General features: G+C 40.1%; 1 pseudogene across 1 annotated transcript; it reads right to left on the reverse strand.

Annotated features, from left to right (window-relative positions):
• Positions 1-971: 971 nt before the first annotated feature.
• LOC146673073 (interferon-inducible GTPase 5-like) lies at positions 972-14,903 on the reverse strand (annotated as a pseudogene). Its single transcript, XR_014910392.1, has 4 exons — positions 14,143-14,903; positions 11,969-12,072; positions 2,249-2,811; positions 972-2,091 (listed from the first exon to the last, which is right to left on the reverse strand). The product of XR_014910392.1 is annotated as an interferon-inducible GTPase 5-like (transcript).
• Positions 14,904-19,131: the final 4,228 nt, after the last annotated feature.

The raw sequence follows: 19,131 nt of genomic DNA on the forward strand, positions 1-19,131 counted from the left end.
CAAGCCTGCGGGGATTTGGTCAAGACATCAACCACTTGAGGCTGCTGTGGTCAGTGTAAATAGTTACATGCACGCCCTAGACATTGTACAGCACTTTGGTCAACATTGCTGTCATAATTAAATGTGCTATATAAATAAATAACCGATAAATGATTTATGGCTTAAAATTAAAGGCAGATGGTATAGTTGCAGTGCTAAGCTGGTCCCTAATCTCACTGGCACTTAGACATCCTCTTTAGAAAACCTTTATGTTTGGCATGATTGTAGCTAAAAGGTTTATTCTTAGTTCCTGGAAATGTCCCTTTTTTGGGTTTGGTTGAGATGATTGCATGTTTGTATGTTGAAGAGGTGCTTTATTGTCTGGATGACACTCACATTAAATTTGTCAAAAACTGGGGCCCTTTCTTCAATCATATTAACGGGGATTCAACATAATCTTCAACCTATTTGACTGCACTTTACGTTTATATGAAACCGCACTTCTGCCGGACCCTGATTCCTTCCTGGACTTGTTCCCCACATCTTTTCGACTCAGTGAACTCTTTGTTGCCTTGTCTAACTTCACACATAAGATCATCTTCTTCAGACTCTAGGGTTTGTCTTTACTTTTGATTTGGACTCACCAACTAGTGTGGGTTTTTTTTATTTCCTTTCTCTGTGTTTGGATGTTTTGTTTTGTTTTAAAATTTGTTTCTTTCGTCTGGTGTGATTTGGTGTGATGTAATTTTGAATTTAAAATCTTATAAGTAAACATAAAAAAAACCCAAAGAAAAAAAAACAACAGGACAAAAACACCACAGCTTAGTTCCTGTTCCACACATCTCTGTTCATCATCAAACACGCTGCAGTAAAAGTATTTATTATGCTGTAAGCTATGATATGATAACAAAAAAGAGTTTCATCACAAAGTAAATCAAATAAAAGAAGTTCAGATGATGATGTTTCAGGAGTAACTAACACATGACCTGATCTGTAAAAAGTAATGACATCACCAAATCAAATCACCAAAAGATTAGAAAAAAAAGTTAGTAGCTCTTCCTAACAGTTTTTATCTGATTAATAAAATCGCATTTGTTCCTGTATTGATTTAATGAGAAGAAATGAGACTTGCTGAGGCCTTTGATACACTTATTAACTATAGCATGATTATGGCTCAAACGTACAAGTGCAACGTGATTTGGTTTAGAATAGAATGGAATAGAATTCAACTTTACTGTCATTGCACATGTCACAAGTACAAGGCAACGAAATGCAGTTTGCATCCATTCAGAAAGTTCTTTAGCGATAATGTAGATATAATACAGAATATAGCTCTATTATAGGTATGTTACAATATACATGGTATGTTATGAGTATACTATAAGTATGTACAGGGTATAGCTGTAGCGAGTGTACAAGCTATGTACAGGCTACGGGTTTCAGTATATTTATATTTGATGATTCATTACTCATCTTTTACTTTCAAATTCACGCTGATGTATTCAGACTAAAGCTCTTTCGAACACCCTCTGAGCATCATCAGCAAGCTCATCAAGGATCAATTCCAGAGTTTTGCAGTTTTCGTTGAAAGAGAAAATCAGTGCTAATGGGATTCCAAAAATTGGAATATATCTGGATGCTGCAGTTCTTGTAGCTCTGTGTTTAAGTTCGGTCAGTGCCTGCTGGACGCGCTCTTTAGTTATTTCTGCTGCAGTGGTGAATTGATGACAGCACACAGATCAGCGTATGGCACACCTGTTCTGGCAGAAAGTCTCTTCAGAGATGACACATTGAGACCAAACGCGAAAACATATTCTGTGACAGCACTAACCAGCACAGCAAGATCAACAACCATGGAAAGCCCAGGAAGTGGAACAGCTGATCCAATTGCAGACAGAGTGGCGTAGTAATGTACTTTGTTCTGAAAAGCTTCCTTCTTCTTGATGATGATCTCTGGGTTGATGTTGGGCATGACAAACAGCAGAGTGTCCCTCTTGTTCTTAGGAAGGTCTCTCTCTAAGGTCTGCTGCAAGAGAGGGAAGTCATACAGGTGGAGCTCAAAGCTAGACACCAGGAAGACCTTTGGAGACTCGATGCCTAACTGTGCAACTCCTGTGTCACAGAAGAAACACACATAAAGATAATGTAAAAAAATGCATATAATATGAAGTCCTATAAAAACAACAACAAATCATTTAAAACTTGGATCTGAATGTTTTTTAAAAGTGAATCTCAGATATCACTGAGATTTCAGTGATGAGACACTCACTGTGAACGCAGTCTTCTCTGATTACTTTAAGAGTCTCCTCTTCACTGAAGTCTGTCTCTCTTCTCTCAGCTCGTATATCATTGTCAATTTTTGAGAGAACAAAGTAGAACTTTTTCTCCATCCTCTCAATCTCTTTTACAAGTTTCACGTCATTTTCTGTAAAGTGAATGCCTGAGATGATGATGAAGAAGTCAAACTTCTCAAATCCAACAAGCTTCAGGTACTTATCAGCTGGAAACTTGGTGGTGCCGATTCCAGGAATATCCCATAAAGTAACATTGAGATAGTTTGGATGGGGATATGGCGTACACTCTAAGGTTGATTCTGTAATACCAGTAGGCGCAGCTTTCTCATCATCATTGGACAGCCCTCTGAGGGCATTAACAAAGGTGGATTTACCAGATCCAGTTTCTCCTGTGATGGCGATATTTAGTGGAATATTATTTAGTGTTTCTAAGTATTCTTGAATCCTTGCGGCTGCTGCAGCAGTGTCGTTTTCCAGGTCTTCTCTAACTCCAGGAATTTCTTCTGGATTCAAATCATCTAGATCCTCCATGCTGATCCTTAAACAGAAGAAGAAAACCTGAGAAAATGTCACTTTTGTCTTCAACTAAAGAATATGTATATAGAGTATCTACTTCTATTCAATGTTATCGCTTAAAATCATAGATCACATGTTTTTGTTTTTATTTTTGGGGGGAGAGTAAAACTGTCAGACTTTTTAAGTATTAAGCTCAGAATTTTTAGTGAATATTCACTCTGGAACTGATGAACACGAAAACTGTCCTTAGATAAATTCATTTGTTTTAAGATAGATAAGAAGAGTTTAAAAATATCAAAGTTCAGTGATTGAAAACATGTTTGCATTGTTTAAAAAAAAAATCTTTCTTTTATTGTGAATTGCTGTGAGAAATGTAATTTCCTATGGAGATATGGGTCTGTGAAGGTAGCACAGGGTGGAGAAGAAAAAAAGTGGTGCCCTAGTTTATTAGTAAATGAGTTTAGACCAATGACTGTAGAAAACATGGACGACCGACAGCTCCCCAAAAATGAAGCCAAAACGTCTCTATCGCCCCCTGGTGTCTGGCTGCAGTATAGGTCATAAACCCCGCCTCCTCCATGTTAGCGGATGGGACTGGGGTCAGACTAAAATTAATTAATTCTCCTCAGATAATTTTTTCCCAAAGATTCTTTCTTTTGTTATCAATAGTTCTCATCACGCTGATTTATGTCCAAGGGGTCTCCTCTCCCATAAGTTTGATTCTAATTCCTACCGCGGTGATGTTAAATTGGGGTGAAACGTCATCATAACAGCTTTGACTGACAGCTGCAGTCACGAGGAAACTTGCGTATCTCTGTCCGGGAATAGCAGATTTAGCGTAGGCTGTGACAGAAGGGCCAGCGTTTACGCTACGAAAACACGCCCGACTGTTTTAACCTGACAGACTGAACAAGTCTGTTCCGTATTCAGCAAGTGAAAATAAAATAAACAATAAAAGGTGAATCAAATAGACCAATACGGCAAGGCTGGGATGGTCCATTTGGTAAAGTAAATCCGTTGGGCATCTTTCTTCGCCTTTAGACAATAATTCTGATGGCAAAAGAGCAAAACAGGACAGGCAAAAAAAAAAAACAAACCTGACAGCCTGAGGTGTTCTTCAGTAAACTGGACTAGCCGACAGAAGGACCCGAGGCTACGCTGCACTTTTTCGGTAAGTTAAACGTGTTTTTAAGCTAATCCGTAACTACCATCCTTAACTCACAGTGGCTGGGAAGTGCAAATCACATTTACAACATCAACAACAAAATAACCTTTCCGAAAACACTTTTACATAAAAAAAGACAAATAAAAAAATTGATAACAAAATAACATTTCAGAAAACACTAAAAATACAAGTCCACAACAAATTAACAAGTGGCTCTTGACGGAAAGGAATTGTCTGAAATACCGCAAGTGACTCAACGAAAGCGCTTTGGAGTTGACGTATCGCCGCAATGCATTGAGGGAGCGCGGCACCATAGGTCTGGGCCACGAGTTCAGTTCAATTCATTTTTATTTCAAACATGTGCCTTCACAATCATTACAAAATATCATTCCATTATTTGTTTGAAAAGGAGTAGGCTGAAGTATTTACTTATTTGTCCCCACCCGCTCAAGTTTTACCTCTCATTCATTTATTTTTTTTTTGTCTTAAATTAAACAAACAACATATTAAACAAAAGTAAAACAAAACAAAACATACATAAATCAAAAACAAGAAATTAGCAAGCCCCACCACAGTATAGTTTCTTTCATATGAAAAATACAGAATGTGTATATTTGCAGATACACAAGTTATGGAAAAACAACAAACCAAAACAAAACAAAACAAAAAAACAAAAAAGAACCACAACACCATTACCAGCAACATTACCGTCCTGGGTTAACCTCGTTTTCTTCATTCTTATACTTATTTAAAATTAGGTTTTTATATTTTACTTTAAACTGTTTTATGTTTTTACTGTCTTTTATTTCTTCTGTTAGACTGTTCCACAATTTAACTCCTGCAATTGAGATTGACATAGTTCTTAAAGTTGTTCTAGCACTTTGTATTTTTAAATTCCATTTCCCTCTTAAGTTATACCCACCTTCTCTTTCTATGAACAATTTACAGATTTCTTTGGGAAGCAATTTATTTCTTACTTTATACATTATTTGCGCTGTTTTAAGCTTCACCAAGTCTTGGAATTCAATAGCTTGCATTTTGACAAAGAGTGCATTTGTATGGTCCCTGTACCCCACATTATTTATTAATCTAATGGCCCTTTTCTATATTATAGTTATTCTTTGTGTGTTACTTTTGTATGTGTTTCCCCAGACCTCTACACAGTAGCTCATATATGGCAGTAGTAAAGCACAGTATAAAATGTGCAGTGCTTTCTGATCCAACGTATACTTTGCTTTCCCCAGGACGGCAATGCCCCGTGCCAATTTCCCCCGAACATAAGTAATGTGTGGCCTCCAACAGTGCTTGTGGTCAATGATCACCCCAAGAAATTTTATTTCATTTACTCTTTCTAAATATACATTGTCAACACATATTTCTACTTTGATGTTTTTCTTTAGGTTTCCAAACAACATAAATTTGGTTTTATCTAGATTCAATGATAATTTATTTATATCAAACCACTTCTTTAATATCGTTAATTCCTGTGTGATCATTTCCAAAACCTGTGGCAATTCCACACCTGAACACAGTATATTTGTGTCATCTGCAAATATTACAAACTTTAAAATCTCCGATACTCTGCAGATATCATTTAAGTACATAATAAACATTTTTGGACCCAGTACTGAACCTTGAGGTACTCCACAAGCTATATCCAACAAATTAGATTTATATTCATTTATTTGTACATATTGTTGCCTATTCCCTACATAGCTTTTTAACTGTGTCAAAACAAACACACTGTGTTGGAAGGATGGTTGCTAGAAACATGCTTAAAAGCAGTTTAAAAAAAAAAGAAAAGGACGGTACAGAGACAGATTGCGTCAGGATGCAAAAAGACGGTACTTACAGAAAATAGCGTGCATTGGAAATGTGGACCCGTATGAAATACGGCCGAGTAGAAACCCTGAAGACTACTACTACCACTATTGACGTAGCCTGATATATTTTCGTACCTTGTCTGTGGAGTCAGCGCGTACAAGGTGAACCAGTTTTGCATATATAAATCTCTGGAGGGACACATCCAATTCACCATAGATTGGGTAGAAGATTTGTGAATACGTCGTCATTCAAAGAAAGGTAAGTCAGCGCAAGTACTGTGAGTAAAATGCGTTCGATTTTCCTTCGAACATTCAAATTAGTGCAAGCATAAATTCATTCATGACGTGCAAATTACAGTGAGAACATGTGGAGGCTCTGGCTACGTTCACACTGCACGCGGAAGTGCATCAAATCCGACTTTTTTGACCCTATGAGACCCTTATCCGATCATGGTATGACAGTGGGAACGACACAAATCCGATCTGGGTCACTTTCGTATGTGGTACTGAATCCGATACATATCTGATGTTTTAGAAAGCGACTGCTCTTTGAATGGTTATTAAATCCGTCTTTTACGTCACTGACACAAAACAGACGCCAATTATCAGCGCCAGAGAAGCACCCGTGAAGACATCGCGATTCAGACCTCAGCATCACCCATGACAGCAGACAGATCATCCAACATCTTCACATGTTAACTGCAAAATGAACTGATGAAAACAGTAGATTAAAGGTTAAAGTACCACATGTGCTGTCAGTGAAAGCTGCAGCTGTTTTATTGATAAAGTTAAAGACAAAAAGTCAAAAGGATTAATCACCCCTGTAACTGTGTCACTGTATATCATCATTAACAGGACCTCAGTTTGGTGTTTCACAAAGCTGCTGATCTCAGACCTGCACAACTTCTGTTTTAAACACTCGATGTACTCAGCTGCATGAAGAGCATATGAGATTTTCTCTTAACACAATTAAATAAAACCTGATGAAGGTCAAAGGTCATCACTTGTCTGTTGAACTACAAACTTGGGTCTGGAATCCTTTCACAGTTTTTTGCAGATAGTGTGTTATTTACCATAAAGTGATTCACAGTTATTCATACTAGTGATGTGCAGTCCTGAAAATAAATATATAATATTCACTGTGGGAGGTCAGTACCACAGGCCTGTAATCCTGGGCACCACTGGGACGTGGTGTCTTTGGTACAGAGACGAGGACTGATGTCTTCCACAGCACTGGGACCCTCTGCAGACTCAGAATGAACAGTTTATGGAAGACTCCATTTGTCTCTTAACCTGGTCTTGAGTGAAAGTGTATGGGTGGGGGAGGGGTGTCAGGACTTTCACCGGAGGAAAAGGTGCTACTGTATTTTCACGACCATAAGGCGCACTTAAAAGTCTTAGATTTTCTTCAAAAAGTGCGGCGCACCCTATAGCGCGGTGCGCCCTATGTGTTGTAAGGAGGACGTAGTAGAGAACACCATGAGAACGTTAAAGGGTGAAGTGTGGGCGTTGATCGTATATACCGGGACAATCGCACATACCTGTATAAAAGAACAGGTATGTGCGTTATGCAGGACATCGTTGTTTTAACAACCCTGAAAATGGCAAAGAGACACGCTTACGAAGCACAGTTTAAACTGAAGGCCATCAGCTACGCGGAGGAACATGGAAATCGAGCAGCGGCAAGAGAATTTAAGGTTAATGAATCGATGGTTCGCAAATGGAGGAAGCTGGAAAACAAGCTCCGGCAGGTCAAGAAAACGCAGCTGAGTTTCCGCGGACATAAGGCGAGGTGGCCCGAGTTGGAGGAAAGACTCGAGCGGTGGATCATCGAGCAAAGAGCGAGCGGGAGAAGCGTTTCGACGGTCACCATTCGGCTAAAAGCAGTTTCACTAGCTGAAGAGATGAACATTGAACATTTCCAAGGAGGTCCGTCTTGGTGCTTTCGTTTTATGAAACGGTGCCATTTTTCCATCCGGACCAGGACTACGGTAGCGCAGCAACTTCCAGCGGATTATAAGGAAAAGCTGGCCATCAAAAATGTGAGTACCAAACTCAGTTTTGCTCCTGCTTTATTTTTAAATACGCATACGGTACTTGTATGCGCCCTATGATCCAGTGCGCCTTATGTGTGTGTTAAATACAGTAAGGGCACACATAACTGAGACTGCGCCTTTTAGCACAGTGCGCCTTATGGTCGTGAAAATACGGTATGTATAGAGGCCAGGTGGCTACAGCCTGGCCACACAAAGGGGGAGCTACTGGGTCTGATCCGCTGCACTATAGTTTCGCCAGTTGCAAAGCAACCGCTGCAACTACTGGCCTTCAACTCTCTCCTGTCTTTAGTAACTAAGGGAGTTGCTCCTATCTCACAGGGAACTGCACAAATGCTACAACAGGAGTGCTGGATTTGGGCTGGGCCAGGACACCAGCATCAGGAGTGCCTGTTGACAGAGGTGGAGCAGTTGTCCTGTCTTGTTGACCCTCTTGACACCAGCCCCCGGTCCAGGATGGACGTACCACGTGCCAGTAAGGTGCCATGGGTATACTCGCCAATTAGTTTGCACATGATGCATCCCCTAATTTTGGGGGCAGATTGGGCGGGGTTTAATAAACTGTTAGTGACACATAGTGCCTGTGCTGCACTCATCTGTGACCCGAGCTCATCCAATGCTGACTCGGGAGAGGAGGACACAAAAGGGGTTTACTGTGTGGCCCCGCCTCCACAGGTGATTTCCCACTAAAGCAGTCTCATGAAACTGATGAAACACTCACTTTGTGAGCAGGTGATAAAAATTTAAGGTCACATGGGGCACCCTGACAAAGCACTGACCTAACTGCATTTCATAATTATCAGAGATAGGCTGTATCGAGTGAGTCATGATACTCACACAGAAGAACAACACCCCGGTTGTTGGTGCCAAAATGCCACCAGGAAATTATTTTCCAAGCATATAGGATGATTAATATGTGATAAAACTCTGGAGAGAATAATGACCGGATTTTATTTGCTGGGCATCTGAGTGACTGTGCACCAAGGGCACGTGTCCTGCTTGCACTGTCAGCTGGTTTACCAGCTGGCCATTCCAAAAGCACTGTGCCGAATAGAGAGCCTAATCTTGAAAGTAGAGATAGTGTCTGTCTCCTAAATCCAAACTGGAAGCTGGTTCCACAGAAGAGGGGCCTGAAAACTGAAGGCTCTGCCTCCCATTCTACTTTTAAATACTCTAGGAACAACAAGTAGGCCTGCAGAGCGAGAGCGAAGTGCTCTAATAGGGTGATATGGTACTACAAGGTAGTGATGGGATTTCCGGCTCTTTTTAGAGATCCGGCTCTTTCAGTTCGGCTCACCAAAAAGATCCGGATCTTTCGGCTCCGAACCGGATCTTCAGGTTGTTTTGTTGCTTTAATTAATTTATTATTAACAATAATATAAAATTATGCACAAAAGGAATTACTAAAGTAAAAAAGTGGTTCTATTTATATATGTTTATATATAAATATATGCGGTGGCCCCTAGAGACAAAACACGTACAAACTCCAAAACACATTTCTAGCATGAACTGAACTTCCAAAGCAGAGCTACTAGATCACTTAAATTACACAATTGAAAGCATGTGTGTATTGTTTGTGTATTTATACACAAGCATTCATATATAGTCAAATAATTAAAAAAAAAAGTTCATTTACCTGTTACTGCCACACACCAAATCCGGTTGTTGGTACTTGCTGGCTTGTGTAGCCACTAGGTAACAAAAGTTCAACACTGTGCCCAGCATCCTGGAGCACTTCTGTTGTCTTTTGTGCGTGTTTTGAGTTTGTATGTGCTTTGTCTGTAGGGGCCACCGTAAATATACTTTATTTATTCACTCCACATAAAATGTAATAAATAAATCATATAATACAAAAATCAACTATTCACATTTCAACTTTTAACTTTAAATTTTCAGTTTTTTCCTTTTACAAATTTAAAGTGAAACAACACAAAACACTGCAAACCACAACACAATTAAATATAAATTATAATATGAAAACATAAAGAAGATGCACATTCTCTGTCATATGGACCTGCATGAATAAACTTTCTGAATCCTTTATCATCTGCAACTGAAAATAGTTGTGGATGATTACTATACCTTTCTAATGTGACGTTGTTGTCCCTGGCTCTCTTTCTCTCTCTCTCCCTCCCGCTCTGTTCCTGTGCTACTGAGTGTAACTACCGCCCCTCCCCCCTCTGCTCAGCGCGAGCACATGGCTGGCATGCAGAGTGAAGCGGAAAAAAGTGCGAGAGAGAGAGGTGAGAGAAAGAAAAAAAAAAACCCACGGCTCGCGTCGTTCACGTCAAAGAGCCGGCTCTAAGAGCCATTTCGACCGACCCATCACTACTACAATTAAGCTAAGATGGGGACTAATTATTTAAGATCTTGTATGTGAGGAGCAGGATTTTGAGTTCTGGATTTAACAGGAAGCCAATGAAGGGAAGCCAGTATAGGAGAAAGGATTAGCTAAGACAGCTAGGTCAAGAAAGTAAGTCATGGTTTAACTATTTGTTCATTTTATCTCTCTCTGTGTCCTAATTTTAAATTTTAGCATAAAAGATTGTTTGTACTGATAATTGTGTGCTGTAGTTCCTCACTGTGGCCACTGGAGGGCAGTGAACACTCGTCGCACTCTACAGTCAGCATCACACAAACATTAAACCTGCTGATGTACCTGTAGTGAGACTCTCCTATTCATCTTCTTCTACAGAAACAGCACTGCACCTCTTTTAGCTTCCATTTAAATTGCTAAATTCTCATCTTTATTTGTAAGATGTGTGCACATTCACAGCCTAACCACAAACCAAGAGATGTTTTTTAATCAGTGTAAACTCTGTTAACATACTGACCGAAAATAACAGAATGAAATAACATTAGACTGAGTAGTTCTCAAATGACAGAGAAGAACCACATAATGAAGTTACGAGTAATAACAGATGAGGACTGTCACATAGGGCTGCTCGATTATGGCAAAAATGATAATCACGATTATTTTCACTGAAATTGAGATCACGATTATTTGACGATATTTATTTAACCCTTTAAGACCTACTATAGAACCAAGTCCACCAGAGCTTATATTATTTTTTTACATGCTGTAGTGCCATTTGTGGGAGCATTTCAAGTTGCTATACATCAATACAACTGTTATAGCCCATATTTTAATAATATGTATGCATTAAGTGCATAGTAATTACATAAATTGCAAAAAAGTGCAATAAACTACAAAAAAAATTGAAAATCGCTTTTGTTTTGTTTACATATATTTCTACTTGGAGAAATTTAAGAGGTTTATCCCTCAAAACTTTAAATACAATAAAGTTGCAAAAAATAGTTTCCCACCACAGGAAATTTATTTTGAGTGTCTTCATAGTTTTATTTTGGAGATACATTAATTTTTATATATTGCAGGAAAAACAAAAAACAATCCTATGATGCAAATTTGCAAAGAAAACAGCAGGTGCATCATTTCACTGTGGGAAGTGTTACGAACAGCTGATAGGAACGGCAAAGCGTGTTTCTGGAATATTATGTTTTTGTTCCTGCAAGTGCTTTTTATGCAATTTTTGCAAAGCTATATGTGGGACGAAACCGTGACCGAGGACAAGCTGATGGCATCAGATGTAAGTACAACTCCTCCGGTTTCATATGCAAAACAAATTATTGCGCTAGCTTACACGGTTCAGGTTCTACAGGGATTTAACAATAGTTATGCAAAACGGAGCGTGCTGCTCTGACCGGCTTTAAAGGGTTAACAATGACTTTAAAAAAATAATATAAAATAGTGTGCAACACCACTGAAGTTTTTTTTAACCTCTCTTTTCAACCAACGGCAGTCACTCTCCAAATAACTTCTGCTTAGCTTTCCGAGCTTCCCTCGGGTCCTCTTAATCAGCGGTCGCCAACCTTTTTTGCGCCACGGACGGTTTATGCCCGACAATATTTTCACGGACCGGCCTTTAAGGTGTCGCGGATAAATGAGGGAGGGGCTAATAATCGGCTCAGTCATTTTTAATGATCGTTGAAAGCCCAGATCGTAATCGTGATTAAAATTCGATTAATTGAGCAGCCCTACTGTCACATGTTCATAGAAAATGATTATTACAACAGCATAACTTACATAAAAAGTTTTACCAAAAGATGGAGGTTTACCTGCTTCAGTCCTGCGACAATAAGTTGGATGTGTGGTCACGCACAGTGGAGCCTTGAATTGTTGACCTCTGTTCTACACCTTGGTGTGTGTCTTTTAACCCAACCTGAAAACAGCAGGAATGAACTGGTTTAATTGAACCTGTTCAGTTATGTTTAGACCAGTATAATAACAAAAACAATTCGCTATTCTCACAAATGTAACCATGTGATTGAGCTTAGGGGGCATTGTTAGATGTACTGTTACCCAACAACTTAACTAAGCAGCAGAGTTCCCCTCAGTGATAATTGTAAAACGACAGTAGGTCTGGGCACTAATGACGAGGCAGCAGTTTTAATATTGTTCAAAGCATAAATTAAATTTTAGCTGCAGTTACATAAACATGTTTATGGTTTCAGAAACTGGTTTTTGTATTTTTATCCACATAGAAAGGAGTCTGTTTAGGTCATTTCTGATCAGGAGGCACCTCCTTGGTGAGCTGTTACAGACATGTCCCACCACGACGCCTCTGTGCAGACCCAGGATGTTTTATACACATACTTGTGATCACACGGCATTTATGCTTGTTCTTAATTAAACTTATGATGCGAAAGATAATTATCAACAAAAAAGTTTAAAGTTCAGATAAAGATGTTTGAAGGTTCGCTCTCACAGCAGCTGATCTGCAGGCAGCGCTAAAATTCATGATTACACAAAAAAAACCCACTGTCATGATGTTTCAGTAAAGTTTATTATTCAGATATAAACTGTGTAAAAGATCACATTTGTTGCTGTAGCAATATGATAAAGTGAACAGCTCGATTATGATTTGGATGTAACATTCAGAAGAGCATCTTGTGTAAAACTCTGCCACAGGAAACATGAGGAGTTACCTGGATTCTGCAGATCAGATTATCTGAAACAATTATGTTAGACATGATACATATAAATGATATAAGTTATTCTCTATTCATCTAAATATAATATGATCGGATGCACTGAAACTGGCTCAATAATCAGCAGACTGTGTAATGATGAAGTAACACCCAAAGCTAAGGTCACATCAAGCAGATGGGACAGGAAGTCATTCAGCAACCTCACCTGTATAATTATTAAATAATACTTATTATATTACCACATCTATTTAAAATAACTACATTTTCTGTGTCTTATCTTAAAGAATAAAAATGGTGACCAGAAGAAGAAAGTGACTTTAGCTTAATTCATGAGATAAATTAAAATAACTAAGTGAAGAGAGCAGCACACTGCAGTCAGTAACAATGTGAGAAGTTGCAGTTTGGCTTTGAGCTTTTGTGGTTAGTCACAGGAAATCCTTGCATCCAACATAACGATGAATCGACCAATCAGCGAGTCTTCATGAGGGCCTCAGTTAGATATGTAAACACAGCTGATTTACAAGAAGTCATGTGTCCATGGCAGAACTCCATGTACTACAGAGAATAGTAAAAATTGTTTTTCTATTTTTTTGTGCTTGTCACACTTTAATGTTTCAGATCATCACATAAATTGTAATATTAGACAAAGATAACACAAGCAAACACAAAACTCTGTTTCTAAATGAAGGTGTTTGTTATTAAGAGGAAAAATACAAACCTTCATGGCCATGTGTGAAAAAGTGATTAATCCCTAAACATAATAACTGGTTGAGCTAACTGAGCAGCAACAACTGCAACCAAGGATTTGCCATAAGTGGCTGTAGGTTTTTAAAGCACCGTGCAGTGTTGTAATTCAACCACATTTTTTTCAAATCAAATCACTTTTATTGTCACATCACATGTGCAGGTACATTGGTACAGCACATGTGAGTGAAATTCTTGTGTGCAAGTTTCACAAGCAACAGAGGTGTGCAAAGTACAATACAACAGTGGTTCTCAAGCTTTTTGTTAGGCAATGTTACGTCTGGTTCAGTTTGGGTAAGAAGGAAAAACAGCCGAGTCCGTGTAGGTGACAAACATAGTATTAACTTAAACACATAACCTCTTAACTCAACAGTTCACTCTCAAAATAAACAGCAATACATTTACTCAGTTCACTATTCCCTACCTTTAACACTAATTACCCCAAGATCACCATGGACCAACGCCAGAAGCCCATACTGAGTGAATATTATTTAATTAAATTTAGTTTTAACTTCCAATATAGCGCCTTTGGATAAAAATCAACAGGTGGCACTCACCTTTTCTTATGTCGCTTGGCGTCACTCAGACAGGCTGCTGGCCTCCGCCCCTGTTTGTCACCCACACGATAGCTGCAAGCTCCCTTCCCCCCCAACCGGAGTTTCGGCACCAAGTTGTTACGTCTGGTTCAGTTTGGGTAAGAAGGAAAAACAGCCGAGTCCGTGTAGGTGACAAACATAGTGATTTTATTACATGCTTCTAAGACAGAAGCATGGGAAGACAAGCGTACAGCCACAGATCTCCAAAGAGTGGACCGTTCCCCATCCTTATATAAACCCATGATGACATCACACAGTTAGACCTTACTGGAAATGATAACAGTCTCCCCATAGTCCAAAGTTCTCCTTATACAAACATCAGATGATACTTTAGAGAAATAGAAGTGTATGACATGTCATGTTGTGCAGTTCTGTGAGCCTGTGTGTCCAACTAGAGAATGTCCTGACATGACCTCCCTGTGTAAATAAGGGTAAACGTGCGTGTTTACATAACTCTCTATGTGCATGTTCTGATGTAGGCCTGCAAATGAATTAGAACAAGGTCCTGCTGGATCCTCCAGTTATGGACGGTGAATACAATGCTGTGGATACCATTTGAGACTTGATTACAATGATGATAACCTGCATACATTAATCTTTACTCAGATTACCATAGATATAAAACAAAGATTATACTGTCATCAGATTCCACAATGGTAAATGATTAATGATTGATACTTCTAATTATAACTGTGATCATAAGAATACAAAATAAAATATCTCCTGGTCACAGCAACAAAAATTTGCAGCATGTGCAGCCACAGGTGGGAGGCCTTTATGTGTAAACAGGAAACTGCAGTCAGAGCTGCTGTGGATCCCGTGTCACTCTGTGACACCTCACCATCGGAACATCTCCACACAGCAGCTTCCTCCTTCCTTCTCTTCCTCGTATCCAGAGTCGGGTCGTGGAGGCAGAGCATGAGGAAGACTTCCTGTTTCCTCCTTCATGAAGAGGCATCGCTCTGAGAGTGCTGATCATCATCAGATCAATACTCTAATCATTTATGGACTCTCAGACACTCCAGCTACAGATTTCACCGACATCAAGTAACTAAAGTTACTAAACATCAGTAAAGAATAAATGTTTAGGCTTTCAGTCAGACAAACATTAACAGTAACCTGTCCCATCTATCAGACACAGAGGTGAGCGATGACATCATCAGCAGAAATAAACCTGAATCCAAACAAACTGTTCGTCTCTGAGCCATGTGATGTCAGCACTGACCAGCAGAGGGCGTCAGAGTCACATGATTGAAAACAAAGGCTGTGATGTTTTTTGTCATGCTGTGATTTTCTATGTTTGTCTAAAGAATTAAAAAGCTGAGTTCAAACCGAGCATGTTTAACACAAACCTCTAAAGGAAGGACGTACATCATCACGTGACTCTTCTTCTATCACTTTATTCACACTTACAGACTCCTCATCTCCATCCCTGTTGTCTCTTCTTGCCTCCTCTCTTTTGTTCTCTCCTCGCGCCCTTAATTTTTAATAAATTAGGTTCCTTATTTCTGTTCCCTCTTTATGCCTCATTCTCTCCTTCCTCCTTCCACCATGTCTTCCCCACTCACACATCCTCACTTCTTGTCTCCAGTCTCCTTGTTAAGATAAGATAAGATAAGATAAGATAAGATAAGATAAGATAAGACTTTATTGATCCCACGACAGCTCAGGTACAGATATCAGAAGGAAATACAAAAATACAAATAAGTACAATCAATTAAAAAAAGTAAGATAATACACTATAAACAATTGTAGCATACACAGTATGTGGTTTTAATCAGATGAGAAGTTAAGGCCACAGGCCTGAAGTTGTGCATTTTTGGCACCGGAACCACACAGGAAGTCTTCCACAGTTCAGGAACCTTCTCCAGGCTCAGGCTCAGGTTAAAGATGTACAGGGCCACCTGACAGAGCTGGTTGTTCCTTCCTTCTTTACTCTTTTTACCCTTTTCTTCTTTCAGCTCATCTCCTGCCTCCTTGTGCGTTCTTGTCTCAAAGTTTCCTTCACCCTTGACTCCTGCCTCATTACCTCCTTTCTCCTTGTCTCCTCAATAATTTCACTCTTCTTTAATCTCTTCTTTTCTGTCTCCTCCATGTGTCTCCTTGATTCCTGCCTCCACGTTTCCTCCTCCCTTGTCTGTGAGGTTGCATGAAGGTGAAACATGTTCAACACAAACTGATTCTTCACACACATCTGGTGCAAATGTGTGTGTGTTGATGAAGTGTAAAATTCACAGCAGCCTAATTGAATTAGACACACACTCGTTTATCCAGCCTGACGAGATCTTTTCCAACAGATGTGAGCAGATGTGTGTGTGTGTGTGCGTGCGTGTGTGTGTGTGTGTGTGTGTGTGTGTGTGTGTGTGTGTGTGTGTGTGTGTGTGTGTGTGTGTGTGAACAGTAATTTGTCCTAATCTATGTCTGCGGGTCAGGTCTGTGTTTCATCAGGACCCATGTGTTCTGCAGGACCATCGCTCAGGTCCGTCAGGTTTAAGAGGACGGGCTCTGTTTCTCACTTCCTGTCACAGACATCCTGTAGGTTATGTTAAAGATGCGCACACTGCTCTGTTAGTGTCCTCACTGTGTACAGTGGGTCACATCAAGTTTCGGTCTGTTACAGTACAATCTGACTCACTTAAATTGTATCAGTATTTTTTTGTCTCCCGGAGAACTCACAGGATTAAAAGTAGGATGATTTCTAACTGTGCTTGGCAGCAACTGGATGCCTGCAGCCGCTTCCAGCACCACAGCACACAAACATGTATGAATAAGTTATGAAACATGAATCCATTTGGTCTGCGCTCAACAGATCTTTGAACCCTGTGAACATGAAGACTTCTTCTTCTTTGGCTTTTCTAACAAGCTGACGTCTGACTGATTAGACAGCGTCAGCAGGAAAATACTTCCTGTGTCACCTTCAGTGTTTACACATGATGCGAGCCAGCGTGCTGTTTGTCTCATAATAAGCTAAGTATACATTATTATTATTATTATTATGACAGAAGTCCTCCCTGAACGGCTGTCCTGCTGTGGACGTTCACTCTAGTCCTTCGTTATTCTTTCATATGTAATGTGAGGCATCAGACCTGTGACATCATCAGTTCAGCAGATCTCCACATGAAACTTTCTGGGCTGAAGAACAGATTTAAGCTTATTAGAAACTGAACTCAGATCAGATTTACGGCCATGAGTCACCGTCTGAAGACAAACCAGCAGCAGCTTCATGTGAGCGTCAGTCCGTTTATGTTTGACCTGGTTCTGATCGTTCACTGTAGAAAACCTGACAGAGTGCATTGTGGGTAAACTTTGAAGCTCGTATTAGCTCGTGGGACAGGTTCAGCATGTGACACCAGGAGCATCTCCTACCTGTGAGTCAGTCATGGGTCACGGTACTCTGTGATAATTTAACAGGTGACAAACGTTAAACAAGGTAATGAGATGTGATTTAAATCTGAGGGGTCGAGTTGTTTTACAGGGACCCTGATCGCAGCCGGACCATGAAGCGTCTCCCTGAAACATCTGAATCTGTTTCAGAAGTGAACACACACACACTCAGTCCTCATCTAAAGTCCTTTAGTTCGTTCAACCGTGAAGCACAAACACTTCCTCTCTGCCCCACACACACACACACAGGTATTCATGTGTGTGCGTTTGATTCAGAGAAAGCAGGAAGTGGTTCGACACACTTCATATATCAGAGAGCGTGTCCATGAAGGATGCTCATTGTGTCTACACCACACACACACAGCTGTTTCACCACTTCAGAGGACTTCACACTCACTTCCAGAAAACTCAAACAAAAATCAAAGCTGACATTTTAAACTCTTATGAGGACACATGAGTGTCTGAACAGATATATGTCCCCACACTAATAGGAAGACAAGCACATGCACACATTTTTCAGGGTCGTCTGGTTCAGACTTCTGATAATCACCCATCAACTACAGCCCCTCATATGTGTGTGTTTGTGAGGACACTGTGCAGCAGAGACCTTCACGGGTTTGCTGACCTGGTTTCAGGGTTAGAGTCCCAGCAGTGAGCGACCTCGCAAACACAGCAGTGTGTGTGTGTGTGTGTGTGTGTGTGTGTGTGTGTGCTGCACAGGAAGCCCTTGTCAGAATAAAAGTTTAAACGTGAGAGCGTGCTGCTGTTGGACTTCCTGAGAGCAGCAGGTCAGAGAGTAAAGGATGATTTCCTGTCATTCTTTTTAAAGTCACGTTGGTGTGAGCGTTAATAAATGCTGCTGAGGTTAAACTCAGATTATCTGCTCGTCTGCAAAAAGCTCCTCTTTTGTTTTCCTAGTTTGTTGCTCACAGGATGTTTTCATGCCTGCAGTTTGTTACTTTGGTCTGAAAACCTCACACACTAAAAACAAACAAACAAACTTCAGACCACACGAGAGCTCCGACTTCCTGCTCAGGTGTTATGGATCAAAACCTGAATCATAGTGTGACAAACGTGAGTGTGACCATGTTATTGCTCTTGGCTCTTGATTAATTTTGATTTGCACACATCAAATCAAACCCAAGTTCATTCAAAGCACCTGCGATTCATTTATTCTGTACCCATGGGGACCTGACTAAACACTGACCTGCAAGCTGCTTTGCAACCCACCTCCAGCCTATCATCTCCATTTCATGCTCTGACTTAATGTCAAAGCTCTATCCTTTTTTGGTTTTCCATGTAAAAAACAAATGAAATTCCCAGAGTGACACCGCCACACTGAAAATCTGCTCGTCTCCATGTGAAACAACAATGCTGTTTTAAATAAAGAGCTCCTATTCTGGGCCTGTAGCACAGTTTGTTTGCCTCTCAGCATCAGCAGAGCTCCCACACATCCGTCCTCTGTCACTAAGCTGGGGTCTGATTACACCAGACAGGAACATCCTCCAGTTTGCTGCTCTGCTGCTTCCCTGCACAAAACACACCTGGCAACAGGTGAGATCATGT

Source organism: Rhamphochromis longiceps, linkage group LG3 (assembly GCF_057381845.1).
Source record: "Rhamphochromis longiceps isolate RC_006_pf linkage group LG3, R_longiceps_female_GT1.1, whole genome shotgun sequence".
Classification (NCBI taxonomy): Eukaryota; Metazoa; Chordata; class Actinopteri; order Cichliformes; family Cichlidae; genus Rhamphochromis; species Rhamphochromis longiceps.